Source organism: Pseudopodoces humilis, chromosome 27 (assembly GCF_049639895.1).
Source record: "Pseudopodoces humilis isolate 2021_Gansu_Grassland_sample_001 chromosome 27, ASM4963989v1, whole genome shotgun sequence".
In the NCBI taxonomy this organism is placed as follows: domain Eukaryota; kingdom Metazoa; phylum Chordata; class Aves; order Passeriformes; family Paridae; genus Pseudopodoces; species Pseudopodoces humilis.
Window position 1 is genome coordinate 5,854,112 of NC_142226.1, and position 18,345 is coordinate 5,872,456.

Sequence of the window (18,345 nt, forward strand, 5' to 3'; positions counted from 1 at the left end):
AAAGGGGTCCAGCTCCCACCACTCCGCACGGCGGTTACGAGGGAGTTTATCCCCTACTTCCTCCTGCTCCATCGGTACAGGAAGAGAGGGTGAGGGTCGGTCTGAGGGGTGTCAGCGGGCTCGGGGGGCGTCCGGGCACGGGGAGGGGGCTGTGCCCTGCCCCCCTCCCATTCCCGGCCTGGGACTCTTTCGCTCCCGCCCCCCCTCGCTCCTAAGCGGGAGTTTCCAGGAAGCGCTGAGGAGAGCCGCAGCACCACACAGCCTCTCGCTGAAGCCCGCTCCTTCCGCCGAGGCCGAGGCAGGAACGCCAAGTAGTCCTAACCGCCTCCTCTCCCTCACTCGGCAAAAGGCTCCGTCCCGCGGTCTCTTAGCCGGGACACCGTTACAGGAACGGGCTGGGAGAAGCGTTTCCCTTCCCGCATCCTCCCCGCAGCTTCAGGCGGGATAATCGGGATGAAGCGATGGGGGTGGGGGAGGTGAAAAAGCCCCAGCGCCGGCTGCGGCGGAGGGATCCGGAGGCGCGGAGGAGTGAGGAGGCGCGGGGAGCGGGGGGTGAGCGGGAAAACGCGGCGCGGAGCCGGGAACAGCGCCCCCCTCCCCCTGCGGCGGGGGTGGGAACAGCTGCTGAGGGGGGCGCCGTGAGGGGCTCGCTGAGGGGGGACGGGACCCCCGCGCCAAAGTTTGGGCAAACTTTCCCCTGGGTCGAGGCCGGGGTCGCGCCTCAGCCCCGCGCTCCCGCTGCGGGCAGGGAGCGCCCTCAGAGCGGCTGCGGGGCCGCCTGTGCCCCCCTTCCTTCTGTCAGCGCACCTGGGCTCTCCCTCCCTCGCTCCCTCCCTGCCCGCGGCCGCGGAGCCGCGCTCCCTGCGCCCCCCAGATAAGGCCGGGGCTCGCCCCACCCCGCGGGGCACCCCGGGCCCGCCGTGCTGGATAAGCGGAGCCGCCACGTTGAGGGAAGTTTGCCCCGTGTTCCCCCCCCCCATCCCCAGCTCGCCCGCGGGTGTTGTGACTTCGCACAGGACCCCACAAATCCCAGCGCACGCCGCCGGCAGCCCTGCGGGGAGCTGCGATCCCGGCCGTGCCCCCCCGGCCTGCCCTTATCCCGGTGACACTCGTGTCCTCCTATTAACCCTGTGGAGAGGGGACAAAAGCTAAACTGTGATCCTGCGCTGCTTCCCCCCCATCCCGCTGCCGGCTCCATGAGCTTCACATCCTCCTGCTAAGGCTGAAAGGAACAAGAACAAGAGCTGCTGATGGTTGTAAGGCCTCGCTCGGTTCTCCCCACCCCCTCCGCCAGCACCATCCCCCACTGCAGCTCCCATGGACTCGTATCCCTCCCATTAACGCTGGAAGGGGAGGACAGGAGCTCTGATGGGTTTTTCTCAGGCTTTACTCAGTTTTCTCCCCCCACACACCGACCAGCACCAGCTCCACAGCCCTGCAGAAGTGCAAAGCTGGCTCTGCTACCACATCCATGAATGCCCCTTCCCTCTGAGCTCCAAGGAAAAGGGAAAAAAACCACCCTGATTCCCCACGTTTTGCTTATTCATTATAAGCGGTTGGCAGTGTGCTGTTAAAAACGTGCGATCTCTTGTTTCAGAAGCATCTGTGCTTTAAGAATAAGGTTTTGTCTTCTTGAATGTGGCTCTTCATAATAATCTCTTGAAGTGCTCCATTTTTGTCCTTAAAGTTCTATTTTATTACCTCTTCTGGATCAACGAAGGTCGGTTTAACCCTTTAGAGATGAAAATCAGCAGCCACTTTAGGAAAACGTTGCCCTTCTCTTTATTAATTCATGGTTACAATAATATTTTATGGAGGATTTTTTTTTCCCCAGCCTAGTCCTGCTGCATGCTGAAGGAAGTGTGTGCTTCAGCACTGATTAAAGTCATGTATGAGTTAATGAGAAGCTTGCAGAGTATGTGAAGCAAGAGAAAATCTTTAACCAGCTCTGCTGTTCCTTCTACATACCATAAACTTGCACGCTGTAACCAGAAGGTGGATTGAATATGTGTGAAATGCTGCAGTAGGAGACTCTTAAATCGCATCACAGGTGGATGCTCACTCAATTAATATGTTATCATTTCAGAATACCTTGAAGTTAAGTGGGTTTGTTGATTTTTTTTTAAGTATTTTGAGACTTCCCATTTCTACATACATAGAAATGGATGAAGGATGCTATAAGCTCACAAAGTATTGTTTTGTGGGTGGATTTTTAAATTTTGAGCAGTCTGTGTTCCCCTGTTCTCACTGCTTCCCGGGTTAATGGATTGATAATGCAGGAGGGGACTCTGAGGTGCTGGAGGAACCAGCAGTGGTGTCAACATTCCAGTTGTGGGACTTCTAATTTAAGAAATGTATTGTCATAAGGAATAAGATCAAGGCTGAATCCTGCTTGCATTTAGGTCCAAATACAAAATACGCTTTGGAAGGAGTCCCCAGGGAGCACTGAGAGTAATTAAGTAAAAATAAAACCTTTCACTTCAGCCCCCCCCCTTCCCCTTTTAACATAGACAAGTCAGTGCAATGCTGGTTTCATTCCACCATTTTCATTATGTGTCCTGATATTTCTTAATTTTGTATTGCAGCTGAAATACTCGGGTGACTTATAATTTCAGTGATTTGGGGGTATTTCTAGACCATACTTTTAAAGAAGTCATCTCGCTGTGTCCCAGAAGGAGCCATTGAGCAGTCGTTCTCATAAACAGCACTGAACTTCTTACAGCCTTGCCTTTCCAAATACCTTTTTTTCCCCCTGTAATTTTCATCCTTAACTGTTGAATTCCCTTTTCTTTACATTAAGTAAATATTTATTAGTACCACTTGGATTTTTTTCATCTTTTTAGAAGAACAGAGCGTTGTCACTGAGACAATCCTTTCGTATTGAGGAGGTGACATAAAAAAGGAGTGAAGGAGAGTTGTCTTGTGCTGGGAAATGCCATTTTTGGAAAACAATACTATAGGAAATGGAAATGAAAAATACATTTTATGCTGGTGGGAACTTGTAATGAGGCTAAGAGAGGATTTGGTGTCTCAGAAAAGCAATGATTACAAGGGGAAAAGCGGGACTTTATCATCCATTTGTAGAAGTTCTCGGGCTGAATATCCTTTTGGGGAGCTGAAATTTGGCTCAAGTCTGTTTATGAACATCTGTTGAATGGAATTTTAAAAAGGCACAGTTTATAATCTTAGTTTCTGCTGGCTGTTTAAGATGATAAAATAAAGCAAAATCAATGTATCTGCAAGTACATTTTGGGGTTTGTTTTGTTAATGATGAGCTGCATGAGTGTTCAGTAGTCTCTACTGCCAGTTATTGGGCTCGATATGTGTTCCCATAGATTTTTCTATAACATATAAAATATTGCCTCTACCCCTTTCTGTAGCTGTCTAATTCCATTTGAACACTCCTAGAAAGCATTCAAGCTTTTGCAGGGCGTTTTGTTGTGCCAGGAGGCTCTTGCATTTTGGCAATGTCTGTGACATTTCTTGCAGTGGGAGCACAGCGCTGTGTTTGGAGGGCGATGCTGAGAGCTGTTGGGTATTCCCAGAACTGTGGCCGTTTGCTTCGATTCACATCCTGCCCACCTGTCCTCTGCCTGGGCTGTAAATGCAACCACTTTGTGTCCCCTGGCTCAGGATAGCACCACTTCAGCTTCTATTTCTGCAGCATTTGTGACCTCCTCTTATTCAGGGAGGACTTCACTGTAATTTTCCCTCCTATTATTTTGCCTCTTTTCACAGCCTGATGTTTTTTTGCTGTTGTTTTCTATTCCAAGCGAGGATGCTGTGAGTGCTTCAGCTCAAAATTTAGGTCATCTCCAATAGAGGAAGGGAGACCTAAAAAGTAAAAATAAGATTTCAATGTGCCTTTAAAAGTGACAACTCTTTGGGAAAAAAATGTACAAGCTCACCTGTATTTTGTGGCAGGACAGAAATAGAAGGGGCCTTTCCTGATTCCAGAATGAAAGCTAAGCGAGTCTCTCTTTGTGAGTGTGGTTTCTTTTCCATGTGCTTTCCTGGTCTTTCATTTTCACACCTGATTTGAGCTTTAATCACTCAAATTATTCATAGACTTGCCCTGGAAAAAGAAGAGAGTGACCTCTTCCCATCTGGAGTAGATGGATTCATCACCAAGAATTGTAAATGGATGACTTAATATCGGGGTTTGCACTTAAAATTTTTAATTCTGTGGTTTCATTGCCTTTCAGGAATTCTGCAGGTTGTCTTTTCTGAACTGGTATGTTGGAGTTGTACCACAGAGATTTATTTCTTGCCATTTATCTCTTAGCATTGGGCTCCTGTCTACAAAGAGCTGATGATCCCCTGAGCTGCTGATCTGCCAAAGCACCTTGCCCAGGACCAGGCCTGTGAGTTATTTTTTTTTGTCTGTAATTATATCCAGCGCCTTCCATGACAAGGAACCTCAAGACAATATATGAAATCAACAGCCACGAAAGCACTGCCCGCTGCAAGTTATGTGATTACAATTTAGCTGTCCCTCAGCCTGAGGGTGCCTGAGGGGACACAGAGCCAACTGCTCCTCAGTTCCTGTGGGTGGCTGGAGTCAGCCACTGGAATTGATAGATATCTGTTGCTCTTTCTTTCCTGTTACTTTAGTGGCTTAATTTAAATTAATAAGGAACTTGTGAATCTGTTTTGTTTGGTTTCTGCTCTTCCTAGCAGCTCTCTGCAGTTTTATATGTATTAAAAGTGCTAAGCTTCCTCTGGCCTAGATGTACAATAAATACCTTAGTCAATGCAGTTAAGTCCAGTTTCCTCTATTCACTCAGAAGAGATTTGTTCCTTATCTGAATTGTTCCTCCATTCAGAAGGAGAGAAGCCTTGCACAGCCAGAGCTCACCTCATAAATCACCCAGACAAATGGAGCTTGGGGCAGAAGAAGATACAAAATGGGAATAGTTGTGATTTAGGTTTGTGGAGTTCTGCTGTGGGAATGTGCTTACCAACTGTTTGAAATACAAATGTTTAGAATGGTCACCATTTTCCAGCTATTCCTTCAGCTGAATTTGCAGTTATCAGCTGGGCCCTGCTCCTCAAGGGTGCCTCCCTGCACCCTTAAACATCCTCTAATATTTGGTGGCTTCTCTTTAACAGCATTGGTCTTGTATTGATAATTTTTTTATCAGGTTAGAAAGAGCTGCTTGGTCTTCACCAGGCTCTGCTCTGATGCACAGATATGGCACATTCTACTCACTGATTTCTTTGGTTCTGTCATGGCAGAGGTGCTCCCAGCAAGCAATCAGTGCAGCCACAGCAGCTCAGAGACCCGGACTGTGGGTCCTGGAGCAAGCAATGATAACACACAGGTTACATCCCCTCCCAACCCCAGTCACCCTGTTTCTGCTGCTCACAACTCTTCTGATGACACCAAGCTTCTCTTTGCTTGGTCTCCTGCCTAACTTAAACAATTCATCTCATTTGTGTTCAATATAAGCTTATTTTCTACTGTTAGCTCCTTCATAATGTCTTCATTGCTTACAGTTCTGAAGAGTTCTTTTCTATTCCAAGAATGTTTGATAAATACATTTGTTGGCACCTGTCCTTGTTTCCCTCCACTCCTCTCATATTCACTCTAAGGACCCTTCACAACAATCTCACCTCCCTCAGTAATAAGGGGTCCCTCTACCAGATTAGAGCTTCCTGTTGGTGTTGTGTCATTTCTGAGCAAGAAAAGGCTGATACCTTTGAGCTCAGTGGTTGCTTCATCTCCTCAGCTCTCCCAGGGGTCTTGCAGGCGCTTTCAGTTCTGCCTCACGTCTTTGATTTGGTGAGGTTCCCTGCTATTTACATTTCTTCACATATATCCTCTTCATACCATCTGCTACCTTATGTTTTGCTCATCTCTGAAATGTAGTGACCATATTTCGTGCAATGTTGTTCTACATGATTTTCTTAAAATTTAATTAAAAGGTTCTGAAAGAACAAAGCAAATTAGAATTCACCCATGTTGTGCAGACACTTTAAGTGAATGGGAAGCATCTCAATAAAGACCTTCAAATGCCTTGAATGAATTTGTAACCAAAATTCTGTGCAGTGTTTATCCAAAGGGTCTATTATTGGATTAATTAGGAGAGTTTTATTACTGACAAAAGTTAGGGTTGTTATTAAAGAACAGCATCTTCTCTAGAAACTCTTTCTTTGGAATTCAGCAGTTCTCCTGAGTAGTATTTACTTTGGAGTGAGTGTGTGGCTGTGCCTTGTTAGATAAAAGCTGTAGCACTAAAACTGTTTTACTGAACTTAGCTCCTGACCTGCCTTCTGAGGCCACAGCTACAAAGGGATGATACATCAATCTAGTTTGTTTGATCTAATTACAGCTGTTTAACCATCCTGAGCACAAGTGCACTCACCCCACTTTGTTATGCTGATTTCAGGTATTTTCACTGTTAATCGGGTGCACAGTGCTTGGTTCTTTCTTCTATTAATTTACCTCTCAAGATATTCTGGGCAGTTATCCCACAGAGAGGTGTTCTGCTACTCAGCTGTATGTTATTTTTCACAATGTGTTGACAGGGAATTCTCAGGAATTTGGGGATTCTGTGGGTCAACCTGACAAATGACTACTCCTTTTCTCCTGACATCCATTGGTTTTTTCCCTGTGCAATTTCTTTTCTGAAAGGCTGCAAGGTTCATGAAGAAGAAAGTGATAAATCCATTAAAACATCCTTTAACATGCAGAAGCCCGTTGCCACCTGTGGAAGAGCAGATTTCTGATTATTTCTAACTGAAAACTCTGGGGTTTATGTCAAGAATATTTTCATGGGATTTTCTTTTCATGTATATATATATATGATCTTTTGTGTTTGGCTTATGAAATTACCTGGAGTTTTTTGCATGTACGGTCTGTGGATCAAACAAGGGTTGTGGAGCTTTGAGGAATAAACATGGTCTATCTCCTCTTCTGTTTCCAGTGCCCACAAACTTTGGATTACTGACCTGTCCTCTAATAAAACGGACTACTGGTATTTTGTCCCCTCTCAATTCTACCATGAGCTCTCTCCTTTTTATTTTCTCTTTTTTTTTTTTCCCAATTGATTAAGCAAATCCAGCATTCCGGTTTGTTCTGGAGGGTTAGATTTCCTCAGCCTCCCAGCATTCTTGTTGCTCTCTTTGTGCTCTTTCCAGTTGCTTTGCATCTGCTTTTATTTTCTAACATGAAACCTGAAAAAGGACAGAATATTCCAGCTGAGAATATTCCAGCCAAAATTATGGGAAAGCATTTGAATAAACACCAACAAATACTGTTCTGGAGCTCTCATTTGGTCAAAAACATTGATGATGGGAAGATACCATTCATGGCTGTGAGGTGTCCTCTGGTGAGAACACCGAGAAAAACAAAAAGGTAGCCAAAAAAAGGAGGAAAACACCCAACCAAAGATGGGTGCTTTTGGCTCCGTGTTTGTGTGTGTTATTGTTTACAGGAAGGGGAAGAAGTGGCAGATCCAAGGAAGCCTGGAACAGAGGGATGGAAAGCATGTGCAGAGGGCAAGCACCTAGGACAGAAGATGCCAGAAGGGCAGCCCTGGTTTGTCGCTATTTTGCTGAAGCAGGTACGGGAGAGGGGAAGAGATGTGAGAAGAAAGAAATGGGTGATACGTGTTCCTGCCGGTTCCTTATGATGGAAACAGAAAGATTTCGGGAAAACCAGACCTATGGTGTGAGCCTTTATGGTCTTCTGAGAAGTGCAGTCCTCTGGGATCTTGGAAGCTTTTCCCTTGGAAATCTGTCTCTTTGAAGAGTTCCCCTGCAGAGCAGAGGAGCCTCCCTGCAGAGGTGACAGTGTGTGCAGGCTTGGCCACACAAGGATCAGTGCTGAGTCCTCCAAGCACTGTCTGACACAGGGAATGTGCTGAGCTGGTGTGTGCTCCAGGCCCACATTAATTCACCCTCTGTTCCGTGGTTCTTCACGCTCCTGTGACCCGGATGAATTCACCAGGGAGCTGAGCAGGGTGTTCAGTTTTCCTGTCTGCAGTTCTTACTCTTCTGCCCACCCTAATCCAGTTCTTTGCACCATGATGCAAACTCTAATTATAAATAAAACCGTACAACCTGCCTTCTCAAACTCTTGTCTCATTCAGAGTTTTCTTTTATCCTTGTTATTTGATGTTTGCTTCCATATTTTATTTATTGCATATAATTCAAGTGCTGCAGTAAATACAGAATTACTAATTGTAATGGATTTTTGGTACACTTATCACTACAGTGTCTGAATACTTTTTAACCACCATAAATGCATCTTCATAATATTACAGAGATTTTCTTCTCATTTCACTGATTAAAAAAAACTGTCGAAGTTCTCCACTGGGTCTGTGTTCCCCAGAGAAAAGGATTCTTTAAAATCTAATTTTTCTAATAAGACATCCTATTTTAGCAATCATTTTAATTGTATCAGGCCTTTAGATATGTATTTGTTGCCAACACAACCTTTGAGTTCAAATACTGTCTTCAAGCCATAGTCTGTGTATACAAACTCACCCTCTCACCCCTCTCTTTGTTGAGGTTTGCTGAAAGGAAGCTCCACTCTTCTCTCCTGACAGATTCCTTGCTCTTGTAGCCAGCTCAGGGAGCTTTCTCGGTCATTATTCCAGTTTTCATGTGTCATTCTTGAACAGAAACTGTACCCAAAATTCTGTAAGAGAGCTGTTGCCATAACATCTGGATGTGCCTTACCTGCTCTTTAGATCCCATTTGTCATTTTCATTTCTGTGACTAAATAACACTTCTGAGTCTTCATCCTTCCCTGCTAACTGTGGTGAATTCCCAGTTTTGGCTCAGTCCCTGTGTGAACAGCCTTGTGATTTGCAATAATCTTATTACTGCATTCCACCAGCCCATTCCTCAGGATTCCTGTGCTGTTCCAGAACCTCATCCAGTTCTTCATTTAGGATATTCCAGTCTCCTGCACTGATGCCTTGGGGTGTTGTCAGGAACCACCTGTATTAACGCTCTTTTTCAGTTCCTTGTGCTCGTGTCACTTAGAGCCCATCCATAGCACCAGTTCTGAGACCAAAGCTGCAGGAGCTTTCAAAGCACTCTCTAGCCCAAAACTTCCAATTTCAGCACAATCCAGCACTGCATTTTTAGTCATTTTTTTACCCACAAAACTTCTCTTGCCCTGACTTTCGTACTTTCCAATTTAATTGGTATTTTTACATGATGCACCAGAACAAACACTTTATTGATTTGGGGATGGGTAAGATCTACTGTGTCTTCCTTTACCCAGAAAAATTTGCTGCCCTATCAAAGAAAGACATCATGCTTTGTCTGGCATGATCACAACCTTTGTTGTATTTTATCTCTACTTTCCTCTACATCTTTTCCCCCCTCATGAGGAAAAATAATTTAAGTTTTGCATCTCACTGAGGTCAGGTTAATTAGCCTATTATTGTCTGGACTTTACTTTCACTATCTTTGGCTTTGAGTTTTTTCCTTTCTCCTCTTAATAGGATGGCAAATTTAGATTATTTTTGTACCTCTAGAAGTGGTGGAAATAAATTCACTCATTTTCATCACAACTCAGCTGTAGTGCTTCATGTTTTGGTTGAATTTTGTTTATTTGTGGGTGTTTTGGTTTGGTTATTTTATTTTAAAGAAAGTTGTGCTGCAGCTATGAAACAGGTTTAAAAAAAAAAGAAGAATTTGGAAGTATTTGCAAAGTTCTTTAAAGCATAATGATAATGAGCAGTTTCTTGAGCAATGGATCCAGGGCTCCGTTATCCTGTGGGATGCTGATAAGTGCCAGGGGCTCGTTGCAGCCTGTGGCTCATCATTGCCCTGCAGAAGTTCTGCTCCTCGTGCTGCCTCAGCATTATTTACTGCTCTCAGCCTGTGTTTAAACAGAACATGAAGCGTGCTGGGCACTCTGCACACATGTATGAGGCAGTCCTGCACAAAATACTCGCTAAAAATAGAGCAGGTAGGTGAAACAATAGGAAGGCAGTGATTGCAGAGGGTCGGGATTGTGCAGGGAGAGCTGCAGGGCCCTCGGTGAGTGCCTGAACCCAGGCACAGGAAAACCCGGGGTCATTAACTATGTTTCCTGAAGCTGGGAAAAGTAATATTTTTAAATACTTTGTTTCACAGTACTGTTAATTTCACTTTTTGTGACAGCTGTAAAGACTCTGACTCTTTCTGATCACGTTTCACTCAGGATCTAATTCCAAAGATTGGGATGCAAGCAACAATCATTACGTGTTTGGATTTGGAGTGGGTTTTTTGTTGTTTTGCCAGATATACTCAATACTTCTATAAATATTTGAAAATGACATATTTTTTATTATTCTTCAGTATATCTGGAGCTCAGTTTTACAGAGGGAGCTCTGCAATGGCTTTGTTTTAGTGAACATGTGTGTGATATCCCAGCCTCTACCAGCAGTGCTGTTGCTGAGGTGTGATCACGGGCCTTTCTCAAGGCAGAGATAACTGATAGATAAAAATGACCTCATTTCACAGTCCCACAGCTGAACTCTGAAAGTCCCAGCAAAGCTGGGCAGAACGTGTTTGGATTTTTGTTTCTGAGTGAATGGCACTTGTGGTGCCTGTTTGAGCCCTTTGAGCTCGACGGGGAGGAGGCCTGGAGCAGAAAATCAGTCCCATCCCCACACAGGGACCTGAGTGTGTGGGAAGTCCCAACACTCCCGGGGGGCTGATTACAGAATTCAGATTGGAATTATGCCTTTATGTCAGACTGTTGAAAGGTAGATAAGGACAATTTCTGTTTGACCCTTTCTTGGCCAATGTTTGCAAGCTGCTCAACACCGTGTTTATGTGGAATATTGCGATTGTTTTGGGTTATTCATTTTTTCAGCAGTTATTTGTGCCTGCCTTTGTACAGCTGGAATGAAGGGACGTTACTAAGTGTTCTCCCCATAGCATGAATATTTAATAGTTTGTGTGTTCCTTCTCTGTGTCGTGCATGTGCCTATATATTACCAACAAAATCTCTTAAAGTCAGTTTTTGCAAGAGATTTTCAAAGCACATCATGGAACTGAGTCACAGTGCTGAGTAAACCACTGTTGTAGAATTTCGCTTAAAATCTGAATTTGTCAAACGGTGGTATTTTGCAAATAAGCACAGATTCTGCTAACTTCCCCTTGAGATTTTATTCCGGTCCGATCCAATTTCCCAGTATGGACGAACTGGTGTCTTAGAAATAAAGGAGAAATGTTTAGCCTATTGAAAAGAAGATTTTCTTTGTTTCTCAGATGTGCAGATACTCATGTTCTGGAGCTCAGAGCTGCTCTGAGTGTGCTGGGCGGATCCTGCAAAGTGCTGAGTGCATGGCTAACTTTAAGGGAGTAGATCCTTAAAATCACCGGGGCTGCTGATGTTTAAAATTACTCAGAGACTTAAGTACTCCGATGGCCCCCGGCCAGTGGCTTTCACATCTCCTAGGACTGAGCCCTGAGGAGACGCAGTGATCAGCTGCAGCTCAATTTCCTCCTCCCGTTTTAAATATAAGGTTTAAAGCCCAAATTCTGACAGCTGTTTAATTAAAGATACTCATTTTAACTGTGAGGAATGTGATATGCAGCGGCGCTACGCCTGCTTTCTTTTCTTTCTGCCTCTCCTGGCATCCCAGCTCACTCCTCTCAGCGTTAGTGCAGGGCTTGCAGTTTTCAGTGCTGCTCCGTTCCTGCTTTATCCTCTTCCATCTTTTCCATCTGCTTTATTCTGTTTGGAAAATGGCAATGTAGAATGTGTTTGGTGTAACCTTAATCCTGACCAGCATCTGGGCTCCGTTTGGAAAAAAAAAAAAAGCATCAACTGCAAGGAAGGTTTCTGTATGTTTCCCCACTTTACTAAAACAAAGTTGGGGGGGGGACAGAACCCAAAATAACCGTCGCAAAATTATATGTATTTTATTTGACCTGTTAATTAATATGCGGGTTTTAATGTGTTTTCCTGCCTGCATGGACAAACCGTGGGGCTTGTGCTCTCACCTCTGTCCCGGTGGGGGTCGAGTCAGAGGTAAACCGGATTTGGACCATTTTGGGAAAGGAGAGAAAGGGGGGAGGGGGCCGGTAATTTAAATCTGTTTTTAGCAGCCTCGCTGCTAATTACTCCCAATATGTAAAAGTTAACGCCACCATAAAACACGGGATGCGCTGAAATTCCTGCCTGATGCTTCCTGACGTTTCCCTGTTAAACTTTCCCAGGCCCGCGGAGGTCCCGGTGCGGGGCGGCTCCCTGGGACCGCCGCTGCCCCGGGGTGCGCCCCGACCCCCGGCCCGGCCCGGGCAGGGCAGGGCCGCCTCCAGCTCGGTGGGGCCGGGGCCGCTCCCGGGGGGCACCGGCACCGGACACGGCTCGGGCAGCGCGGAGCTCGCTCCCATGGGGGTGGGACCGCTCCCACCCGGCCAGGACGGCGCTTCCCGGGGGGCAGCCCCGACCCCCGAGCCCCCTTTTCCATTCCTGCTGCCGCTGGATTTTCCCGAGCCGCGTCTGCTCCGCGCTCCCAGCCCGGGGCTCTTGAACTTCAGTCCCCGGCAGCCACAGAGGTCGCTTCTGAGCTCCACGCGAAGCCTTTTCCCCATTATTTATTTATTTCTTCTCCCCCAACTCAGGCTCTCCCTCCCTCACGGCCGGAGTGGAAAAGCACGTTTAAATCCCGAAGCCGGCTTTCCCACGTGGTGCCTCCCCGAGCTGCTGTCACAGCCACGCCGCGCTCCCACCGGGCACCGCAGCTTCTCCCGTGCCCTGCCCGAAGGCACAAGGTGATGAACATTTTTAATCAAACCGTATTGTCGGGACGCCTCGCTAAACCCCAAACTTGCGCTGAAAAATTCGCTCTCCTCGTGACCAGGCTCTGGCTTTTTAATTCCACCTGGACAAAGCGTACAAATAATGAGGGGATTGAAGTTCTGCTCCCTTTCCTGCTAAAGGGATGGATGTTTGTCAGCGATTTGGGGGTTAATTCAGACAAGTTTATTTCACATTCTGGGTCTGCGGCGTGTGCAGGGTGATAAAACCAATTGTGGATATGAATATGGGATGTACTGGATGTGTGTCTAAGCATTAAATCGAGGGGGGGAGGCTGGGTTTTAGGTGACTTTTCACCCCATTCCGAGATCACGGTCACAATGCACCGTGTTTCAACACTCACTGGGGAGAAAGGGACACAGAGGGGAGGCAGGGCAGTACCCCAGATTGCATCTGGGCTTCAGACCGCGCTGCAATCCCTAAGGCAGGGTGTCCCCAACCTTTAATTATTCCGTTTAGACAGGCCTAGAGCACGCCACATTTTTAAGGCCTTTTCCCTGGTGTCTCTAGGAGGCAGCCTTCAGCGAGCGAGGAGAGCTAATCTTGGCAAAAAGAGCACCGAAGGATGTGAACCCCTTGGAAAATTCCACTTCCTGCCCAGCACTGCGTGTCCTTGGGTCTCTCACTCATTCCCATGCACTTAACGAGGGATTTCTGCCTCAGGCTACCACACCAACTTTCTAAATAAATGCCGCGCACACCCGAGCGCGGTGCTCTGCAGTTAATCTCAGCCCAGCACCAGCTCTCTCTCCTCTCTTCCTACTTCCCTCCATTTTATTTCTCCGCTGGTTTTTCTCTCCAGCAGGCTCCAACTCTCTCTCCTGCTGAACTTGCCGGGAACAAAAGGCTCCGTTCCCGATCCAGCCCGCAGTTGCCGTGAGAAACTTCCTCGCCAGCGCTGTCTGTCGCTCCGCTCTCCCTCCCTCGCTCCCTCCCTGCCTCGGGAAAATGGCAGTGCAAGAGCTTGATGAAAAGGGGGAAAAAAACCTTCTTTCTCAGCGCCTGCCTCTCCCGCAGCACCCCCCATCCCCAGTCATGACGCCTGAACTCAAACTTCTCTAAAAATACACTTTAGGAGGGTAGATTTTCACGGGAGGGGATGTGTTTTTTTACACCCCACTGAAAAGGGGCGCCGAGGTGGGGGAAAGGCCGAGGGACAGCTTTTTCCAGACAGGAGAACCTGCTGCTGACCCCTCCCGCACGGCATCGCCAGGTCCCAAGGATTTGAAACACAATAAGTTTTCCTTCAGTGGGAAAATCCAGGCCCAGAGTTCAGATCTTTCTCTTTTCGAAGCTTTAAAAGCCTTTTTTTTTTCCCCCTTGTTTTAACTCTTCACAGTGGGGTTCGCAGCAGAATGTAGTTGCTCTGCCAGCCCACCCGAGAGCTCCCAAATCTGGTGGGATTCAGGGAAAACAGACTGCTGGCTCCGGATCCAGTGCAGGGGTTTTTGCAAACTCCGCTCCGCGTTTTGATTTTATTTTTTGCCCTTTTTTTTTTTTTTTTTTTTTTTTTTAAAGTAGATTTACTCTTCCTTCCCCGAGCGCACCGGAGCTGCTGTGCGAGGGCAGCCGGGGTGCACCCCCGGCTACAGAATAAACGGGGTTCGTCTTTCCCTGCACTTCATTATCGCTTTCCTCCCCTTCCCAATATCCCCCAATTTTCCCTGGAATTACTGAATTCCACCCCCACCCTTACTTTCACTGCAGGGTGAGCGCTGCTCTCCTCGTTCAGCCCCGTATCTCCACACTTGTGCCCCCAAAACTTGCGCTGTCCTGCTTTTCCCCCCGTGGGGCGGCTCGGCTGCGGGCCGGGGCCGCGGGGCGTGGGACACGCGTGGCACCAGCCCCGGCTGCCCCGGGGGTCGCGCAGGATGCTCGGGGGCTGCGCTCCCGCGTCCCTTCCCCTCCGCAAACTCCGCTTCGCTTTTTCCTCCTCCTCGCCAGCGCTGCTAAAATAATGCATTTCCTCGAGTCAGGCCGAGTCCACTTTCCTGCCTTAAAATGCATCCAAAGTTTCGCAGCTCGCTGTCAGATGTCACCAGCGGGCTCTCGCGGGGCGGCCGAGCCGGGGCTCGCTCCCTGCCCGGGGGAACCTGGCGTGGGAAGCAGCAAAACCCCTGGAAAATCCACGCCTGCCTTTGAGCTGCTCCATTCAGGGAAGGGACAGAGTTACCTTCGCCTGGCACTCACAGCGCAGAGCCATTGTGTCTCCCCAGAAAGCGACATTATACAGTATTTTAGCATTATGTTGAAGTGGATAAGTGAGCGTTGTCTCGCATGATGCTCAGCAAACAAATAATTAAAATAATGTCAATCTTAGCAGCGAGGAGAGTGCTTAACCCAGATACAACGGCAGCCTAAACACTGCAAGGAATAGGCTGGGCAAATATAAACATATTGACAGGAAATGTGATTTTCTTGAGCAAAAACCCTATAAGAGAAGCCGAGGTACAGGCAATAGCCCTCCCGGCTCCATTCCATCTTTTGCAGGGCGCCCCATGGATTATAATAGATGTGTCTCTTGTTCTCGGGTCCAGCGTGCACATCCCCGCACGCCGCCGTGCCTCTCGGTGCGGTGGAAGAGCATCCTTCCCCGCACAGCTCCATCCCTTCCTGCCCAGCTCCCTCCGCTCTGCCTCCTTCAGACTTTATCACGGGAGCTGCAGCCGGCTCCGGCAGCCGGATCCAGTCCGTGTTTGTAGCCAGGGAAAGGCTGGATAATGATAACTTGTGTGTGCGAGCTGAGCCGAGGCAGCGCTGACTTTAGTCCGGTTTCCATGTCAACGATTCAGTCCATATTTGCCATCACACAGTTGGCAGAGCCCGATTTTTTTTTTTTTTCGTGGAGGGGGGAGACACTACTCCTGTTTCTAGTACTCTAATCTAGACCAGGTTTCCTAAACTGCCTTAGTGCTGGGTTAAATGGCACGGCCACCTTCATGAAGGAGACTTCCAGTCAGGAGGAGGCAGCGCGGTGGCGGTGGCCTGCAGTGCCATGTGAGCGCTGCTTTCCCAGCCTATCTGAGAGCCAGGAGCCGGGCCGGGCTGAGGGAAGCGTGCTCGGCACTTGGGGACACGGCCAAGGGAGCACGGCAGCCGCAGCCGAGCAGGGATGGCTCCGGCTGCGAAAAGTGAGGATGTGCCACAGGGAAAAGTCGCTGCCGGTCCCCATGGATGGTCGTGACATCCCGGGACGGGCGAGACTGGCGAGAGGATTTTCAGCTCTTAGGTGGCAATGTTGTTAAGAACTGTGCTGTCATCTGCCTCCCAGTCCTCATGGCTGGGAACTCACTGAATGCCTCAGTATCGAGTAAAGTGCCAGGGCCTCATTGATGAGGCGTATTCCAAAATCTGCTGCAGCTTTCACAAACATTTGGTAAAGTGAGTGTCTCCTCATTGTGTGGGTGGCTGGGGAATCCAGGCTGCTTTTCACATTACTATCAACACCGGGTTTCATAGTCTGACATAGTGCTCCTTGGAGGTGGCTCCAAAAGACGGACACAGGTAGAGAGGTGTGAGCTCGGGATCTTTGCCTGGATGCACCCGAGCTGCTTCCCAGGCTCCTGAAGTGAAGTGGTTAAACTTTTGGTGATGCTCTGTGACATGGTGGGGCTTTGCTCCCTGAAGTAGGCTTATCTTTGGGGCTGGGGATGTGGGTGCTTGGGATGGTTCTGGGATTGAATGGCAGAATTCTCTGCACTTTGTGCTTTTTAAAGTTTAGTGCGGATGAAACACCCAAGGAACAGTGTTTTGGTGCAGTGGGGCACCAGGGACATGAATAGAATACCGGGCTTCACTTCTGAGAGTCCAGCCTGATACTGGAGGAACCTTCCCCCTCATCTCCTTTGTCTTTCCAGAACCCAGGATTTCATCAAATAACTCCTCTGATGAGATTTTCATTCTAGCACATTCCACAGTTGCCAAACTCTTCTGAAGAAGAGTATCTTGGTGTTTTTTCTTCTCTGTGATCCATACACATCTCACTAAAGCCACAGGGCCTCCCATATGAGATTTCAGCATTGTACTGGGGCTCCAACCCTTGTGAAGGCCTCGAGTACTATCAGAATACCAGTATCATCATTTATTACCTGTTTTTTCCTAATAGTTTATTTACTGCTGAGGAGAAGGGCTGACCAGCCACTTTGCTGGGTGGGATCTGCTGCATGTTGCACATGAGAAATGGCAAAGGTGCTTTGTCTGAGGGGCAGTTTGTTGCTCTAGAAAACATTTAGAATTTTGCTATTTATCACCATATCCCACCTCCCCTCCCACTTTCCAGCTTTGGAATAACCCCTTTGTTCCGCCACCTGCACTCTAGATGATAAATATTTCATATGATAAGTTTTGTAATGGGTGTGAGGGCTGAGTTGCTGTCAGTAGACACTGACACCTTCACTCGATCCCCAGCAGGCACACGGTGCTGGCAGGGACCCAGTCCTGCTGCCCAGGGCTTTGCCTCCTGCGCTGGACTCGCGTTTGCTCCGTTCCTTGTGGGAATCCAGTGGGATTCCTTGTGGTGTGTCCCGCTGGCTGCCGGGCTGGGGCCGAGCCCTGATTGTTGTCACCGCACAGGGGTCACTTCTGCCACATTATGAGTCCTGTGGTGATGTTATAAAATGGCAGCCTCAGACCTCAGAGTCTCTTTCGGCTCCCCATCCACTGTTTTCTGATATTTTCTCTCATCTTAAAGCTGTATTTACTTCAACTTCATTTTTCCAAGTATTTCCATATTCCAGAGGAACACCAGTACACGGGACCCAGGCCTAACCCACACCGTGCCTGCCATTTTTACCAGACTTCCACGTCCTGATTTCTGAGAACTTGGTGTTTATAACCCAAGTAACCCATCTTTTTGTCCCTCCCGTGCCCTGCTGCAGCCCTGCACCATCTTGAAGTTAAACAGGCAGGTTCAGACCCCGCTGGCACAGGCCAGGCTACGTCCAGGACGGAGCTCCAGGTACATTGCTCTCCTCCCTCTTACCGCTCTGCCAAGGCCTCGGGGATGGTGGAGGTGGGAATCTGGGTCTGAAAGGGTTGCAGAAAAGCATGGCCCAATTCCCAGTTCACCTCTTGACGGCCGGGGAGCTCCAGCACGGCGTTGGGCTCTGAGTGCCAGCGCATCCTGTCCCATTGCCCAACATCGTGTTGTGTCTAGATGTGCTCAGGTGGTTTTGGATCTGGGAATTCCTGGTTCCGTGCCCACCGCCCTCGCCTTGGCAGGAGCGGGGAGCCGGACTTTCTTGGATTGTCCGCGCGTGCAGTCACAGCCCTGGCGCGCCGCCAACGCCTTTTCCAGAGGGACACGGCCAAGCGGAGAGGAAATGACAACCGCTAACAGTTCGCAGAGGGCTTAATTCTAAATGGAATTTCTAGGGACAAAGAAGAGGCGCTTCGGTAACCCACGGGCAGAAACCCCAGGGCCGGCGGCCGCCGAGCGGCCAGCACGCCCCCGGAGGGCTCCGGCCGCGGGACATCGCCCGCTGCCCCCGGGGATCGCCCCGGGCGGCTCCGGCCGCGGCGGGGGAGCGCTGCCCCCCGGCCCCCGGCTCCGCCGATCCGCCGCG

At 48.4% G+C, this 18,345-nt stretch overlaps 1 long non-coding RNA gene across 1 annotated transcript; it reads left to right on the plus strand.

Moving 5' to 3' along the window:
- Positions 1 to 517: 517 nt before the first annotated feature.
- Positions 518 to 7,996, plus strand: LOC148182543 (uncharacterized). The gene is made up of 3 exons (XR_015774583.1): positions 518 to 552; positions 4,286 to 4,364; positions 7,440 to 7,996. It is a non-coding gene; the product is annotated as an uncharacterized LOC148182543 (long non-coding RNA).
- Positions 7,997 to 18,345: the final 10,349 nt, after the last annotated feature.